This window comes from Chlorocebus sabaeus, chromosome 4 (genome assembly GCF_047675955.1).
Source record: "Chlorocebus sabaeus isolate Y175 chromosome 4, mChlSab1.0.hap1, whole genome shotgun sequence".
Taxonomy (NCBI): Eukaryota; Metazoa; Chordata; class Mammalia; order Primates; family Cercopithecidae; genus Chlorocebus; species Chlorocebus sabaeus.
Window position 1 is genome coordinate 43375821 of NC_132907.1, and position 16623 is coordinate 43392443.

The window sequence follows — 16623 nt, forward strand, 5'->3', positions numbered from 1 at the left end:
AAAAGCTATAGATCATCTACCATAAAGATTTACGATTTATTGTGTTTTGTGGTAAACATTTGATAGTAAATTATACATTTTTTTGGTAAGCTCCCTATCACCAAATTTCTTCATAAATGTGCATAGTATATAATATTAAGCATTTAAATAACTATCTTTAATTTTTCAAGATTACTGCAAGTATAATATATGCAAAGTATATTCAATCGGCAGATGAGAGCAATGCAAGGTAAATGTGGCCCTGGATGACTACCTTGATGCATCAAAAATGGTGGCAGCTGAAAGCTGTCAGCTAAATTTGCTTTCTGCCGAAGGTTCTTTTGAGGGGAATTCTGAGCACGGAACGTTCATGGTTGCTTCATCCTAGGAGAATCCTTTCAGCAATATAGTGATTGGCAACATTCTGAATTGAGAATATAAACATATTTATTAACATTAACATGTAAGTTGTAAATAGTTCCTTTAAATTTCTATTTTAAGCATTTGAGTAATTTAAAACCATAATAAAGACATGACACAAAAGTTGCAAAGAACATTTAAACATTGCCAACAATCTCCAATTTCATCTCAGGCAGAGAGCACCTTTTTCTCTCTGCCCAGCTACCAGTTCTTCTTGAGAGACTATTCTAAGTTCTATCTTTCCTTGAGTCTTCATCTGGCTACTCCATTTACCTTGAAAACACACTTTCCCAGCCCTTGCACACTGACATAACCCCTCAGGGTTGTATCACTCTCTCCTTCTTTGAGTTAGCTTTCATTATGCAAAAAGTTACTACAAATGAATAACGAAGTCAAATTCTAATACAATTCAAACATAAATATGAATGCAATAATGGAAAATGTTTTACTGAAACCAATTACACAAGCACTTTGCAAGGAAATATTGTCACTGCAGTTTCCTTTCATCACTATTTTATAGTGAGTCCTATGTTGCTCTGATTCCTCCTGCCCTGACTTTGCTCTATTTGATTTTTTGTGAAACTTTCATTTGCAGTGTTGTGTTGTTGTTTGGCCTTAATCCCTCATGTATACCACTCATCTCAGGTCTTATCTTTAGAGCCTGTGGCTATTAAAGAGTATTGATAAATTCCTATTTGATTAAAAATGAAATTATTAACACAAACACCAACATCTGTCATGAGGTCACTAACTGAATGATCTAGATTATGTTTACATATTTTAATATTATCATTAATATTAAACAGATACAATGATTATAAATATATAAAGAAAAATCTATAGCTATCTAATCATAATAATACCATTACCTTACCTACTTCCCTCATGTTTGGCCTCTGTTACCTCAACAGTAGTAGCCCCATCATCTCTTTGATTTTAGAATTTTTTGCCTGCATAGAGTAGGAAACATGTGCATGGTATCTTTTTTCCAAAGTATTACCAAAACCTATACATTAAATGTTTCTAATTCCTAAAAGTCATAAAATCCTAAGCTTTATCCTGATTCTGTAACTTGTTTGTATTGCATTATTATTATTTGAAAAGTTTAGAGATTATAGCCATTTAATGATAAAATAACAATCTTTAAAATTATCTATTTCTGCCATCTTGTTTTGCCTCTGAGAAAGGTACGATGATATGCCTTTGAAGAGTCACAGAGGTAACCATTGGCAAAGGAGAGGCCAATGTCCCTGTCTCCTATTACTCTTTTATTATACATGTGAGCCACAGTGTGCAGTGAAATAATTCAAAGGAAGTAACAAACTTTTTATATGATTTCAGATTTTTTTTTGAAACAGGTTCTCACTCTGTTGTCCAGTTTGGAGTGCAGTGGTAACATCACTGCTCACTGCAGCCTCAGTCTCCTGGGCTCAAGCAATCCTCCTGTCTCAGCTTCCCGAAGTGCTGGGGTTACAGGCATGAGCCACTGCGCCCAGATAACTTCAGATTTTAAAATTTTTATAAAGGCCCTTTGTGGTCAAAAATGTGATGCCATTTGAGTTAATCTGTCCACATTTTCTTAGTGCTTCCATTGTGATAAGAACTGTTGAGACAATACATGTCATTTAGATTCAAAACTCATTTTTAAATATTGTAATTTATACTTGGTTTTAAAATCATAATTACTGTACCCAAAAGGACTGGTATGTATAAGACACATTTTTTTCTCAATTTTTATCACACTTGTGTTTGGTAGAAGTGAGAGGAAAATCATGATTAAATTACTTGAAATCTAGAATATAAATACGTAGATGATTGCAAAAATAAATTTAAAAAGAGGATACTTAAGAATGTTTTTTTGTCCTGCCAAACTCCAGATATGTACTTTTATGTAAAATATAACACCTTCAGGTTATTGCTTAACTGATAACATTTGCAGGCTGTTTTTTAATATCATAAAAAAATCAGATATCTGAAACAATTGAACAGCAAATAATTTACGCAAAGTTGTATCTTACTCACTCATAACATATTAATCTAGTTTCTAGAAAACTTCGTGTAACTGATAAAATCTTACTGTGCAGATTATATCTGTTATGTAATATGAATCAAGAATATCCATTTTCCCCCTCCTGTCTCTGTTTTTTCCTATAACAAGGTCAACTGTAGAAAAACAGTAAGCTGCTAGTGTGCCTGCCAAGTTTTAATTGAAATGTTGTGATAAATTTCACTGCCAGGTCAGATGTTATTTTCTGGTTAAGGAGGGTCAAGTTGGTCTCTTAAAGAACCACTTTTGATTTTTATAGTGTCCAGTGATTTGTTCCTGGAAGTTGATTTACAGCAGAGTTGACCTCTGTCCTCTCAGTTGCCCTTTGCCAGCATTGTCAAGTCTCCAGTTCACCTATGGCCACTGGCAGAAAAAAGTATTTTATTAAATGAGGCTTCCCATTTTATTAGTGTGAAAATAGGCCTTTCCTAATCGATAGGACAGGAAGCATTCACTTTATTGCTTTAGACTAGAGACTAAAGGTCATTTAACACAAATAGAATGAGGCACATAACAAAAACAGCAGTAAATATTTGATAAGTCAGCATAAATAACTTGGTTAGTGTAAAAAATGCCTGCCCTCTTCAATATATGTATTAAGTTAATAAAAAATATTTAAAATTGTTGAAATTTAGAACAACTATATTTTAGATGATAATCTTTAAAAATAGTTAATATTAAATCACAATTTTGGTTTGATTTTTGAATACATCAATCCCAAGTTCCTGCTTAGGATTTAAATAATATCAATACTTATAAAGAAAGTAGCTTCTATTCTACAATTTCCAAGTGCTTTATTATTATAAATACTATAAAAATTTCTTAAGAAGACAGTGTATTTTGGAGAACATGAGTAAACTGTATAGTGAGAGAAACAAAGAAGAAAATGGCAATAGCTTTGCATTCACTGATGAAAATATTGTGGAGGTGACATTAGAAAGCAAGGAATATGCCTTCATAATCTATGTCTTGGTGAAGTATTACTCAAGATTGGTGGGCTGGCTGTAATCACTCAGCGTCATCTACCTCAATTTTATAGACTGACTTTGCAAGACCTACAAGGTTCCATTGTTCTATTCCAAACATACATCTTAAGCATCTTGGCACCTTAGTAACATTTTCAACTTTTCATTAACACTTGAAAATTCACTTATATTACCTGAATAACACCTTTACTTTTACCATTTTAAGACAAGTTATTTAGGTCCTCTGTTTAACATATAAATGTATATAAATACTAATATGACCATTTTAATCAAAATTTACAATGTATTAATATTATTTGGCACATGTTTTATTGTAATATCACGTATGCATACACACTGTAGCAAAAAGTTTCTATGGTAGAAAATACATAGAAAAGCCCCTTTTTGAATAGTGGATAGAAGTTACTGCTAAGAGATGTAGAAATTTTAAACAACTTACTTAAAGCTTGTGATTGTTCTTAAGCAAGTGATGATGGCAACTTCAGAATACACACCTTTTAGAATTTGAATTTGAATTATTACTTCTGAATTTAGAATTACATGAGCTAACATACACAAAAATATAAAGAACCATCTGTGTGTTGTTATTTTTATGATTTCTTGGTGGATTTTATTCAGGATGCTTACTTACTAAGCTAAATGTAATGGTTCTTTCATTACCCTAGAACTGCAGTGTGTGCACTTCAATGCTCTTGTTATTTATGTAAATTATTGGCAGTCATAAAAAGCTCAGAAAAGTTTACTATTCAACAGTATAGTAGTGAATAGAGTGCTATGTCAGACTAATTCTTTTATCATGAAAGGTAAGCAAGAAATTTGACTGTATAACAAAGGAGCAGAATTTTACAGCCACTGGCATACGGTTCTTCAGAAATAATCAGTCTGTGAGACTTCAAATATGCAAATTCAGTTTGATTAACTTCCATGAATTCCAAAATTAAAAAATAATTATGCTGGCCTACATGAGAGGACACATAAGTAACAATAATAAATTTTTCATTTTTCACCCACTAAGCATGATGTCATTACAAGCCTGACGCATGTGGTGGGGAGCCCGTGGCAGTGAACAGGATGATCTTGGGCTCTATTCCTTTCTGAGAATGGGCTGGGCTGGAGGCCTAGGGAAGTGGGAGTTGGGAGCCGATTTCACAAGAGCTTTTATGGACATAAAGAGATACGGGCATGAGGAGTGTTCTAGGTCCAGATGACCAAGTGTGACAGAGAATTAAGGAGGTATCCTTTTCTCCATGTCTGCTAGAAACCCACTACAAGAACAGGACGCTTGAATGGCCTTGAATGACAGACACTTGAGATCTTATAATAGCAGTGGCAACAGAGAAGACCTTTTAAGTTATTTTGCCAAGACTTTATATAAAATAGGGTGAGCCAAAGCAGGAGGGAAAGTACATGGGGAGTGTCATGTGGTAATTGTAGTGGGCATACTGGTGACATTGTCTTGTAAGCAAACATGAAGGTAAACTGCAAAGTCTCTCAGAAAAGTACGTGGAGGATTGAGAGCATGCCACATGGTGACATCCATGCACAGGTAGGGATTACTACTAATATTTACTATCACAAGTAGGTAAGGTCTCAAAAGCAGCTCAAAAATTCCTAAATAGCTGGTAATAAAAGCACATTATAGCACAGATTTCTTATGTTCCAAGCACCATTTTAAGGGCTAGTGAGTTACTCATTTTTCCTAACAATCCTATAAAGTAGTTATAATATTTGTTCTCAGTGTAAGGTGAGGATGCTAAATCAGAGATATGATACGTAACTAAGTAAATCGTGAAACTGTGAATCAAATTTAGGTAGTTCATGTTCTAAAGAGGTTAGACCTGTACATGTCACTTTTTAGGTGAAGAACATGAGTTATGAAGTTTAAGTCATCTTTCAAGGCACACAGAAATAGCAATCCACAAAGCATGGACTTGAATGTAGGTCATTCTGAAATCAAAATTCACTACTTTTAACCATCTCATTATCCTGTAAAGCACATGAGGAATGCCTGAAGCGGTGAAGATTCTGGTCCTCAGAGCTTTTGCGTGTTCTTGCCTTAGCTGATAGGGTATCTACTGGTGGAGAATATGACTTGCCTACCTGCCCGTACTTACCAAATCAACTATGATTCGGCCCACTCTGTGTTTCTTAGTTGTCTTAAATAGCCAGTTGCCTCAAACGTGACTAATGTATTCCAAATGGCTACCAAAACCACTATTTACTGAAAGCCTAGTATGCCTTGGGCACTATGTTAAATGAACGTATACATTACATCTGTGACTCCTCACACCAGTGCTGAGAGAAATGTAGGATTAACTTTGTTTTACATATGAAGAAGTTGATTCTGGAAGTCTAACTCACCTAAGGCCATGCCCCAGGTGACAAGAAGCTAACCAGATCTATCTGATGGTGCCATTAATGCTACATCACTCTCCCAAAGACACCCAAATCCACTTGATTAACTCCATGTCCTGCAATGGTGTGGACATAGGATTCTATGACACAATCTCATCTGAGCTTGACATAATCGTGTCTGCCACTCCACTCCATTTAACTACTTTTTTGTTGTTGATTTTCATGCATAATCAATGAAAATTGTAATGACAAAATATAAAAACAAAATGAAAATACATATACACATATCATATATGAAATATAAATATCAATGTATAAATAATATTATTAAAATATTTCTTTTGTGCTATTATATTCCAGGGTAGGTCACAAAAGCCAATGATTATTTTGAGAAACATATCTCATATTTTATTTGGTTCCTATTTATTTAATAAGGGACCTAAATAATGTCCTTCCATATTTTTCACCTGCTTTCATGTACTTTGTCCTCTGGCTTATCAATTAATAAATTTCCATTTGAGAGCATGTCTTTTTCTCTTCTATTTGATGTTTAGCAGATGCCACCTGTTTCCAGAGGACAGGTTGTTTGTTGTTAGTAGAGCACAATAGTGAGTACAGAGCGTATAAACACAGTTGTTGGAGTATAATTACTTGAGCTCTTTATGGAGGTGGATCATCTCACAGTACAATGCTCAACAGGACAAAGTAAGGCCAACTGTCTTTTACAGCATCAGCTGCCACACTGAGTTTGGTGTTTTGCCACGACACCAAGTCTTTTTTGTTTATCAGGTAATTAACAGTAATGATGTCTTGCTGCTTGGCTTTGTTTCAGAACCAAAGCTCCTTCTCAGCAGATTTGGGTAGACTCTTAGGCTCAGGCCCATGGCCTGACTGTCATAAGCACCAGCAGGCAATTCTAGGTTTAATTACTTCCCTGTTTTGTTCTTTACATTGGGCAATAAACATCCAGTCTAAAGGCAATTTGTAGGAGAGAGGGGAGAGGAAAGGGAGGGGGTGACTCCTCTCACAGCAATGCATCCATCAAATAAACTAACTTAAAAACTGTTTTGACCTTGAGTTCTTAAACATTATTGTAATTCCCCATCTTATAAGGAAAAGCATTTTAAAGAAAGTTATTGAAATAAAACACAACCCTACAGATAGGCAGTCTGTTTATGAAATATGAGGGAATTCAATTACCCATGAATGGATGAATGGCTTTTTTTTTCCTCTCTTTGTCTGGTCATCATTGTTACTGTGGATTTCTTTAACAAAAGATATCAAAATAAACAGAAATGTCTCCGATGAACTGTGAGCCTACAGTTAAGTGGTGTATGTATGGGAGAGTGCCTCTCTTGGATGTATTTAGTATAAGTATTATTTTTTTAATGGTACATTATTGAATTTTTAGCAAAGTCACACTAAAAAAAAAATTACTACATAAGAATGAGCAAAGCTCTAGAAAAATACAACATGTAGATATTAATTTTTTCTTACACAAAGCAGGAACACATTTCATTAGAAGAAATATAAAATTTTAGATAATTTTGGTTAAATGTTGATTATAGATAAATTTATATGGAAATGATATACATTTGTTTTAGTACTTGTAATTTTTGAATCTCATCGAGTACTGATTTATAGCTTTTGTGTTATGGAAATTGTATTTTTAAATATTCTTTAATATGCAGTATTTGTAAGTAATTTTCAGTGCTTGTTAGTGATACTTGGCATTTTTCAAATGCCAAAATCCTAAAATTGTTCATGTAATTGTATTAATTATATAATATTCTGACTCATATTATTTTTGCTAGATAAATCGATCTCTTTTGGATAAAATGATCAAATATTTAAAATGAATTTGTCTATTCTGTATTTACAAAGCATTTAATTATTCAACAAAGTATTCCATATTTTGGTCTCTTTTCTGCTTAATAAAGTATCTGAGTTACAAATACCAAACCAAAAGGTCCAATACGTAGTTCAAATAGCAATAGTAATTTGAAGTATGTATTGGACCTTTATGATAACAATTTTTCATTACAGTTGAAGAATTTAAAGAAACCATATGGAAGGTTTCATATGTAAAGGATGGGCGCGGAAAGTAAGGAAAAGAAAAGAATGGGTATAAAAAGGTGATTTTTATGTTTTCTAAAGAAATTGTGTATTAAATATATTCAGTCTTGTGAAATTCCTCCAGCATGGTTTTTTGGAAGTGTTCCCACTTCTTACAAACGTTCCTCAGATTTTTATGGATAGGATGTTCCATAGAGATGATGCATGGCCTTCTCTACAATATAAAAGCAAAGAAACTACTGCTTTCCTTGGCATTCAAGTAGTCTTTTCCATTTGTAAGTACATTTTGAAAAAATACATTTTACATGCTCTACTAATTGTATTCCATTTTTATATGTGGATTGAAAAGCAAATATTTAAAAACGTTAACAGCACTCAATTTGTTAAATACAAAATATCAGAAATACCAGATTTTCACTGTATCTATGATTTACCAGGTTATAGTAAGACCACTGGGAACATTTATATTTAAAAAGGGTTTAGATTGTTTTTCCACTAAATTTGCTCATTACTGGTTTAGCATGTTTAAAATTGATTTTACTGAGAGAAGAAATGAATAGATTGATTGTTCAAGTGGAATAGTATGAGGAAATATATAGTATATAGTAGTAGTGATTTTGAGAATTCCCATAAATGTGACAGGGTATTGATAATCTACCAGAATTTGTCCACAGAACTCTTAAAATATAATGGTTCTCATTCTCTTGTAATATGAAAATTTTTCTAGCCTCAAAGTTCGTAAAAGAACCAACAAGCCCTTCACACCATTTTTTCATGTTTCTCATGCATGTAAAAAAGGGCTCAGATTAAACTGGCATTTAATAAATTATAGCTATTTTATTATTAATAGCACAATGATTATTATGTATTATTAGTTTCTTTGGGGAAAAAGAAGCATTATAATAATTATCATTGAAACTATATTTCCAACTGGATAAAATAGTTTACATCTAAGAAGAATGGTTGTGACTTTTACGTCTTGGAAATAGCATCGACATCATTGTGGGTCTGGATGAAGATTGGAAAGAGAAAAATGTAACTGTCCTTTTCCTAGGACCTATCAACTATTATATCAATTGACATGATTCGAGCAGAGTTTTTTTTTTTTTTTCACTCTAAAGCACAAAACAATACTAGGAATGGTAAAGGATGTGATAATTTTTAAACTAAGAACTTATAATACACTCTGTAAATGCAAGAAAGGGGTCCCTAAACTCACTTCTACCTTAAGCCACTTTTTCTGAGCAACAAAATGTCTTGGCAATTAAATAATTCATTGAAACAATAACAGCAGTCTAGTCAGATGATATTTCTTTGTTTAACCCAATTTTGCAGGATGAAACTATTTAGATGTGGACTTAGTGACTTCATTTGAACCTTTGTAGGCACATGCTTTGTTGAATTGGACCGTAAGAGGAGATTCATACGAACCAAAGCCCGTATTCACACTCTTATTTCAAAACTTTTTAACTGGAATTTAATTTTAAACTTGAAAAGAAATATGAGAAAATTCACATGTGGTCAGAGTTTTAGGTGAACATAAAATTACCTAACTTGATGAAGACTGTACAAATTCTTCATAATCAGCAAATATTAAGCAGAAAATTTGAGCACTGTTTTGGGTATTTTTTGTTTTGTTTTTGCATTTCAACACCAAATTCCTTTTATATTTTTTTCACAAATCATGGAAAGAAGAGGAAGTAATAGTAATGATGGCGATGATCCATTTTGACCATCTTATTATTTTCACCTTATTCATCTGGGAGCTACAGTGCAGTCTTAACCATCCCATAAATACTGATCTAGCAAAAGGAAACAGACTGTATTTTTCCTCGACTCTCTGCATTGATATATTGAAATAGCAGGGAAGAAAAAAAAAAGGCCCATAATGCTTCATTAGTTAATTGTGCAGACTACAGCTCTTTAGGGGTAAACAAGTGAAGGACATTTGCTGAATGGCCCCTCCTCGTCACGCATATTATGGCCTAATGATGCTAGTAATGGTAGGAGTCTCCTGGAGAGTCATCTGTCAAATTAGCACATTGAATTATTTATTGCCTCAGGATAAAATTGTTGAAAGGTAGCAGCTGAGACATGGTTTTTATAAATCTAAAATTCAGAAAAAAATACTAAAAAACTCATATAGCTGCTTTGAGGGTACATTCGTTTTTTAACATTTGCATTTATGAACACAATAGTCTTTACTGAGTAAACAGACTGAGCTTATTTCTACCATTAAATCTGATTTTTTGTGTGTTTGTGTGTGTGTATGAAATCCTGAGTATTTTATGTCATTAGTGATATTGTAATAACCTAAAATTCAAATTAATTGTTAAGTCTTCATAACTCATTTCATCTATATCACCAATGATAACCATAAGACAAAATGTCAATTTTTACTAGGCTTTGTGCCCAGAAACTAACATGGAGAGTATTGTTCTTGACTTCCACTTCTCAACTGTTCATGTTTTTGTTCTAGCACAGTGTTGTCTAAGATAGAAAATCTGCCCTCCTGGAACTTACGGAAAAAGGCAAACCCATGCTAAACTCTAAAAACAAAACAAAACAAAACAAAACAAAAAAACATGAAAGAGTAAATATGATGAGAAACATAAACTCAGAGGAATCTGAACATTAAAAAGTCTAATACAGTCAAGGTCTTTCATAACATATTAATTATTTGTTCAGTATTTACTTAGTGGATATGTGCAGAAAATGCTTTTTCTATTCATAAATATTACACACAGAAATAAATTCACTTACCATTTTCTTCCACTGGCCAATGACAAGTCACTGTTCTGAAATAAATTTAAAAGCAAACAAAAAAAAAGAACAGTTAACCAATTCTATGTGGCCCCTGTTACCTCTTTATTTATTTATTTATTTATTTATTTATTTATTTATTTATTTTAATTCCTGCTCTAAATAGATAACTAACTTGGGAAGACTTAACATCTCGATTATAAAATAGATCGCTAATTTTAAATAAGCAGAGTTACACTATGTATTATTTGGCCTCAAAGGAGCAATGTAATGAATTTCTTAATAACATTAAATTTAAATCACTATGAGTAATCGAGAATGTATATGTGTGTGTATATGTATTCATTTAGTCAGAAACAACTCCAGTTAATTCTAGTAATGTTCTGAGTGGTAGAAGAAACTGGCATCTGGCAACTTCTGGGTGGCTGACCTGCTACTGGGGAAGTGATCATAGAGAAAATAGCATCAAATCAGGGTATTGAAATATGAATGAGCTTTCAATACACAGGGAGAAAGACATAACCAGTTATCTTGGAGAAAAAACAGGTTGGACCAGGATATTGAAAAGATATAAAGAAAATTAATCTAAAACCAAGGTATATAAGATCATGGAAGGTATTGACATGTTAAGAAGCATATAATTTATTTTAAGGAAAAAAATTCAAACAGATGTAGAGAAATAGATTCAGCAGAAGAATCTTTAGGAAAAGTTTAAATAATGTTGGATAAATTCTAAAATAATATATACATTCTGGTTTTCATCATTATCGCCACCACAAATATACCACATGGGAAAGGTGAAGAGAGAGAAAGAGGAAAAGTAGAAGTACTAAATTAAGTGGCCACTGTCCTGGGAGAATGGTGATGCTAATTACCAAGTAAAAGAATCAGGGAGAAAGAGTCAAGTTTAATAATGAAAATAACAAAATTTCATTATTGACATTTGGATTTGAAGATTTTGGTGAAGTATTTAAACTGAAGTGTCCAGAAAGTTGTTGAAAAGTCAAAGTGTAGCTCAAAGATAGGTAAGTTAAAAATTTACAGCTGATAAATGGAAATTACTTTCATGTGGATAGAAAGTCATGCGAATAGCTAAATTGGTTACTTGATGTGGTTTGGTCAACGCAAATGTTGTCTGCCTGCATATTTTTGATAGTATGGGCATCATGTTGAATAATTACTGTTTTTATTACCCTATCAATTTTCTCATCAAGATCTGATTTTTCTTATTGCTATTGCCATTTTAATTCTTTTCATCTCAACTCTTCTTTCCGAAGTTCTTTTGTATTGACCTTTCTTTTCATCTTTATTAATTTTGTATTTTTCTTTTTAACTTGTTACTGAAATGAGAAATGTTTACTCTATCTTCCAAGGGCTTCCGTGTTTCATAGATACTCTTTAACTTAATAGAAGTAAAAGTATGGGGAAACTGTTGTTCCCAGCTTGTAGCAGTTGAAGCAGACCTGCTGATGACACAGGTCTATGCAATTCCGAAGCTTTGATTTTGCTCTTTTGTTCTTTATATATCACATTGCTTCCTCCATAGACACTATCTTAGCTTTTTACCTTAATTTCTAATAGCTATCCTTAATCCCTTACTCCTATCTCATTTTCTCTTATCAGTCACCTCTCTTATTGTAGATCTACTCCTCCAGTTGGTACTCTTCCTCATGCTGCTGTTCTGTGTCTTTAAATCCTCTTCTCATATTTCCTTATGCTCATCTTCTCAAACCATTAAGTTTTATCAACCCAATAACATTTACAACAATTTTACCTTTAAAATTGATGATGGAGTGGTCTCAAACCCACCCTTCCTTCAATACCCAAAAGATGGCATTGAAATCCCTTGCTATGTTAAAAAGTCCACACTGTGACAACGGAATGGAAAGTATAATTTTGACTGTATGTCATTTGCTTAGACAAATCACCAACAGTTTTGCTGCTTATATGAATACGTTTTAAATTGTAGTATTATTTTTCTTGTTCACAAACTTGTAATATGTGGTCAAAAATATATTTCAAAGGTGAACATTTTTTAGACAGTAGAACTGCTCTAAGCAGTCAAATTTTTTAAATATCATGCTTTTTTGTTTGTTTGTTTCTTTAGAATGGTTATCTATTAGGTAATAGCTGGGTTCGACTGAAGCAGGATATCAACTGATGCCTACCTGGCAATTAAGAAAACCAGAATTTCATCTATCATTCTCCCAAAGAACTGTAGGACTGATACCTGGAACGGGGAGTAGTAGCAGCTGACTGTTGGAGCAGGTTATATTGAGCTTACTTTGGAGGAAAAATACACTAATTTCATATCTAGGAGTTTGTGTTGAAATAAATGTGGGAAGGTATGTTATTTTAAAGGAGCCATATTTACATCGACCATAAAACCTGAGGGAATGGTGCTGGCGTTCCAGTAGGTGGCAATCTTCCCCCAGAATATGCAGCTAACCAAGGTCCTAGTGCAGGTTTGGGATGTGCTGCTTGCCTAAATTAACACCAAGGATTCTGTCTCTAAAAGTTCAAAACTTCAACAAAAGAACAAACCTCTTTTTATATTAGAACACTTTCCACGTGCTTAGTAGACTAAATCTTAGTGGCTTTACCTTGCATCACCAAACTAAATCAGGTATTCTTTGGGCCTTATCTTTTCTGTTCATGAGTTACATATGTACAGCCATATAAGTATACCATCTCCATCATCCTTCTCAAATTATTCATGTATATTAGAAACTGCTCTTTGCCAGACACCAATTTATAACATTATGAAGACAGTTAATGAGAACCTGTAAAATGTCATTACCCTTGCAATATGTTTAAGGCAGAAAATTTAAATAATTCTGTGGACTACAAGTGACTCTCCACTATATTTATCTCATCAATTAAGGAATTGGAAGTTGAAGGTTTTGTAAAGGCTTTTGCAAAATAACAAGTGTTTCTCAGTGCGAAGTTTGAAAAATAGATTTTATGGGGAAATGCAAAGCAATCAGAATGCCTTATCTGTGGAGAGAAAGTTTACAGGAATATTTACTATGCTGTGATACTGGATATTTGTAATAAAATCTTCTAGTGATGTGTAATATAATGGTTACTGCTGTCATTTGGGGATTTTAATGCCATTCTTCCAAACAATCACAGCATAGGCTAGGTGCAATCTTTAGTCTTCTCATGTTTTTTTGTTTGTTTGTTTGTTTTGTTTTTAAATAAATCTATTACTTTATTTTAAGTAATTATTTTCTAATTTGGCATATAGTCTCATAAATATGGGCTAATATGGTAGCATTACTACTGTTCAGTAATATTAGGTCCTTCTTAACTTCTGAGTAAAAGAGAAATGTGTGCTTCCCTGTTCCCTTGATGTCATATGTGTGTGTGACTTACTTTAGCAAAGAAACGAGCGTGGGAGTGATCTATGTCACTTCCAAGCAGAAACATGGAATTGTCAAAATGATAGTTTCCACGCTGTGGCTTCTTCATCAGCCTCAATCATTTGGTGAAGTCAAAGTGGAAGAAAATCCCTAGTTTACCAGAAAAGATATGTAGCATGGTCCAAAAATAGATCTTTATTGTTTCGGGCCACTGAGATTTTGTATTTGTATGATAGCTTAATATAACTTAATCAATCCTAACGATATAAAAAGGAATTAAACTTAGTACTATAAAATAGATGATAAGTACTATTAAGTCATATATTCTGCTCAACTCTACTCTGTTAGGACAGTAAATAAATGCAATGCATGTATAGACAAAATATACTATGGAAGTATATACCTGGGAACTAAAATTATCTCAAACTAATAAAATGTTTTCCTAATATGGAGCCAGCAATTGCTCCTACATTCTCCTCTTCTAGGTGAAAGCTGGACTACTCTATAATTGAGAATCTCCTAGTAAATCATTTTCTAGATCAATATTAGAAAATCAAAGGTTTAACTGAAAATGTAGACAAGTTAAACTTCAGGACTTACTTAGGTAAAAAAATGATTATAATTGATATGTAGCTAATACATATGCTTTTCAGATCACTACCAAGCTGTATCTCAACTGCAAGACTTTTCAGATACTTCAACATTCATTGTGAATTTCCAAGAATGAAAGATAACATTACTGGCAAAGTCAAAGGCCTAATAAATTCCAGGAAACATAATGTCACTCTGTCTTGTACTTAAACAGAAATATTTCCTTATTTAAAAAACAGTAGTGCATTTAACCATTATGGAGACAATTTCCTTCATAATCATTTCCTTTTAGAAGCATGGCCTCTGAAGGAATTACAAAAAATTTAGAAATGATTTTCTTATTTTTAAAATATATTTTCATGGTTACTTCTAAAGATCGTAACTCTTACTTACCTGCATTGTGGTATGTTTCCTGATTAGAAGGGGTAAAAGGGAAGAGTTGGGTTTAGTACCACTCCATCCTAGGTACACTCTTGCTCTTTGTTGAGTATCTAAATCCCATCCTTCATTCACCAGGACATTAATCAAAGGTTTAAACCTACTTTGTTGGAGCATGGCTTCACAGCTCTCATTGATTTCTATATTTGGTTAACAGTTCGTGGTCTAATTTACTCAACAATCCATTATTTCATTCCTAATAAAGACCAGGTTCTGTGTTATGCACCCGAGATACAAAGTTAAAAGTAACACAATCTCCATTCTGAAAAAAGTCATTATTTATCAGAGAATAAAAGTTATTTGAATGTACTATAAATGTCAAAAATAAGATATTTTCAAATACTTTGAATACCAAAGCAATAGAGCAATTAATGACATACCAGGAAATATAAGCAGAATGATCAGAAGCACATTGTCAAAGTTTATGTCCTATTTGGAGAACTAAGTGTGATCTGCTATATATAGTTCAAATGACCCAGGGGCATTTGGAATACAGGACTTAAAAAACAGTATTTATTTATGTAAAATAGCCAAATGTATACCTTGCTTAAGATGAGACACTTCAAGCAATTAAAGGTAGAAAATAAGGATATTTGAAACTCATCAAGTAATATGTCTTGTAAAATACTGACCTCAAATGGTCCAAATAAGAGGCAGATTTAAAAAGTAAGGTGGAAGGAAGGGGACATAGTGGAGATGAGGTAGAGAAATAAACATTTATTGATCACCTAAAGTTTCTAGACATTTTGGTGGTAGTTTTCACATATCATCACATATCTTATTCTCACCCAGCAGTCAAGTAGGCATTACAATTCTTACTTCATAGACACTCTTAAAAGCTCTTGGACACAAAAATGAAAAACAAAAATTATTTTTCTTAAACTATGAATAAAGTCCTTTTTCATAAATTTTATATTAGTTAAATCTCCTTTTTTTACTTATGATTCTTACACAGTGATAATCTGATGTAACTAGGGTATTGAACAATTTCAATGAAAAAAAGTTAGCACTATATATTTTCACAGAAATGATGAAAAATATATGTATCTCATATTTATGTTTCGTTTAGTTAACCATATCTAAGAAATCCTCTGGCCTTAAATCAATCTAAACAAACTTTTAAGGGCAGAAATAGCAGTTACCTTTTTAGAAGTGGAAAGGTGTGATACCTTTCACCACCCATCATAAGGGTCATAACTGACACTCCTATGACAAAAGACTACTAAGAGAAGAGTGTAACAAATGTATTTATTCAAAGTTTTACATGACATGGGAGGCTTCAGAAAGGAAAGACTCAAAGAAAAACTGTCCTTTGTTATACTTAAGTTCAATGAAAAATGGATAGTCATGTAGAAATGTGATTGGACAAAAGGAAATAATCGAATGGTAATAGACTGAGGGTGGAACCAGGAAAGGCCTGGCTATTCAGATTCTTCTTGGCCTCTCTGTGTAGCATTCCTTCCCCCACATATGGTATGGAGCAAGGGTCTTCTGGAACAAGGGCCTTCAAGGGAGAAGAAAGAAGGGAGGGAGTGACCTTTCTAGGTTTTAGGTATTGCTTTTAGGAAAAAGACTTCTGGTTTCTATGATCCCCCTAAGGGAA

At 33.1% G+C, this 16623-nt stretch overlaps 1 long non-coding RNA gene across 1 annotated transcript in view; it reads right to left on the reverse strand.

The window, feature by feature from the left end:
- LOC119622486 (uncharacterized) overlaps window positions 1-12440 on the reverse strand; it is a 33720-nt gene extending 21280 nt beyond the window's left edge. The window contains exons 1-3 of the long non-coding RNA XR_005239098.1: window positions 12401-12440; window positions 10627-10661; window positions 8840-8871 (exon numbers count right to left, since the gene is read on the reverse strand). This is a non-coding gene — a long non-coding RNA (uncharacterized lncRNA). The remainder of the gene's footprint in view (window positions 1-8839; window positions 8872-10626; window positions 10662-12400) is intronic.
- Window positions 12441-16623: the final 4183 nt, after the last annotated feature.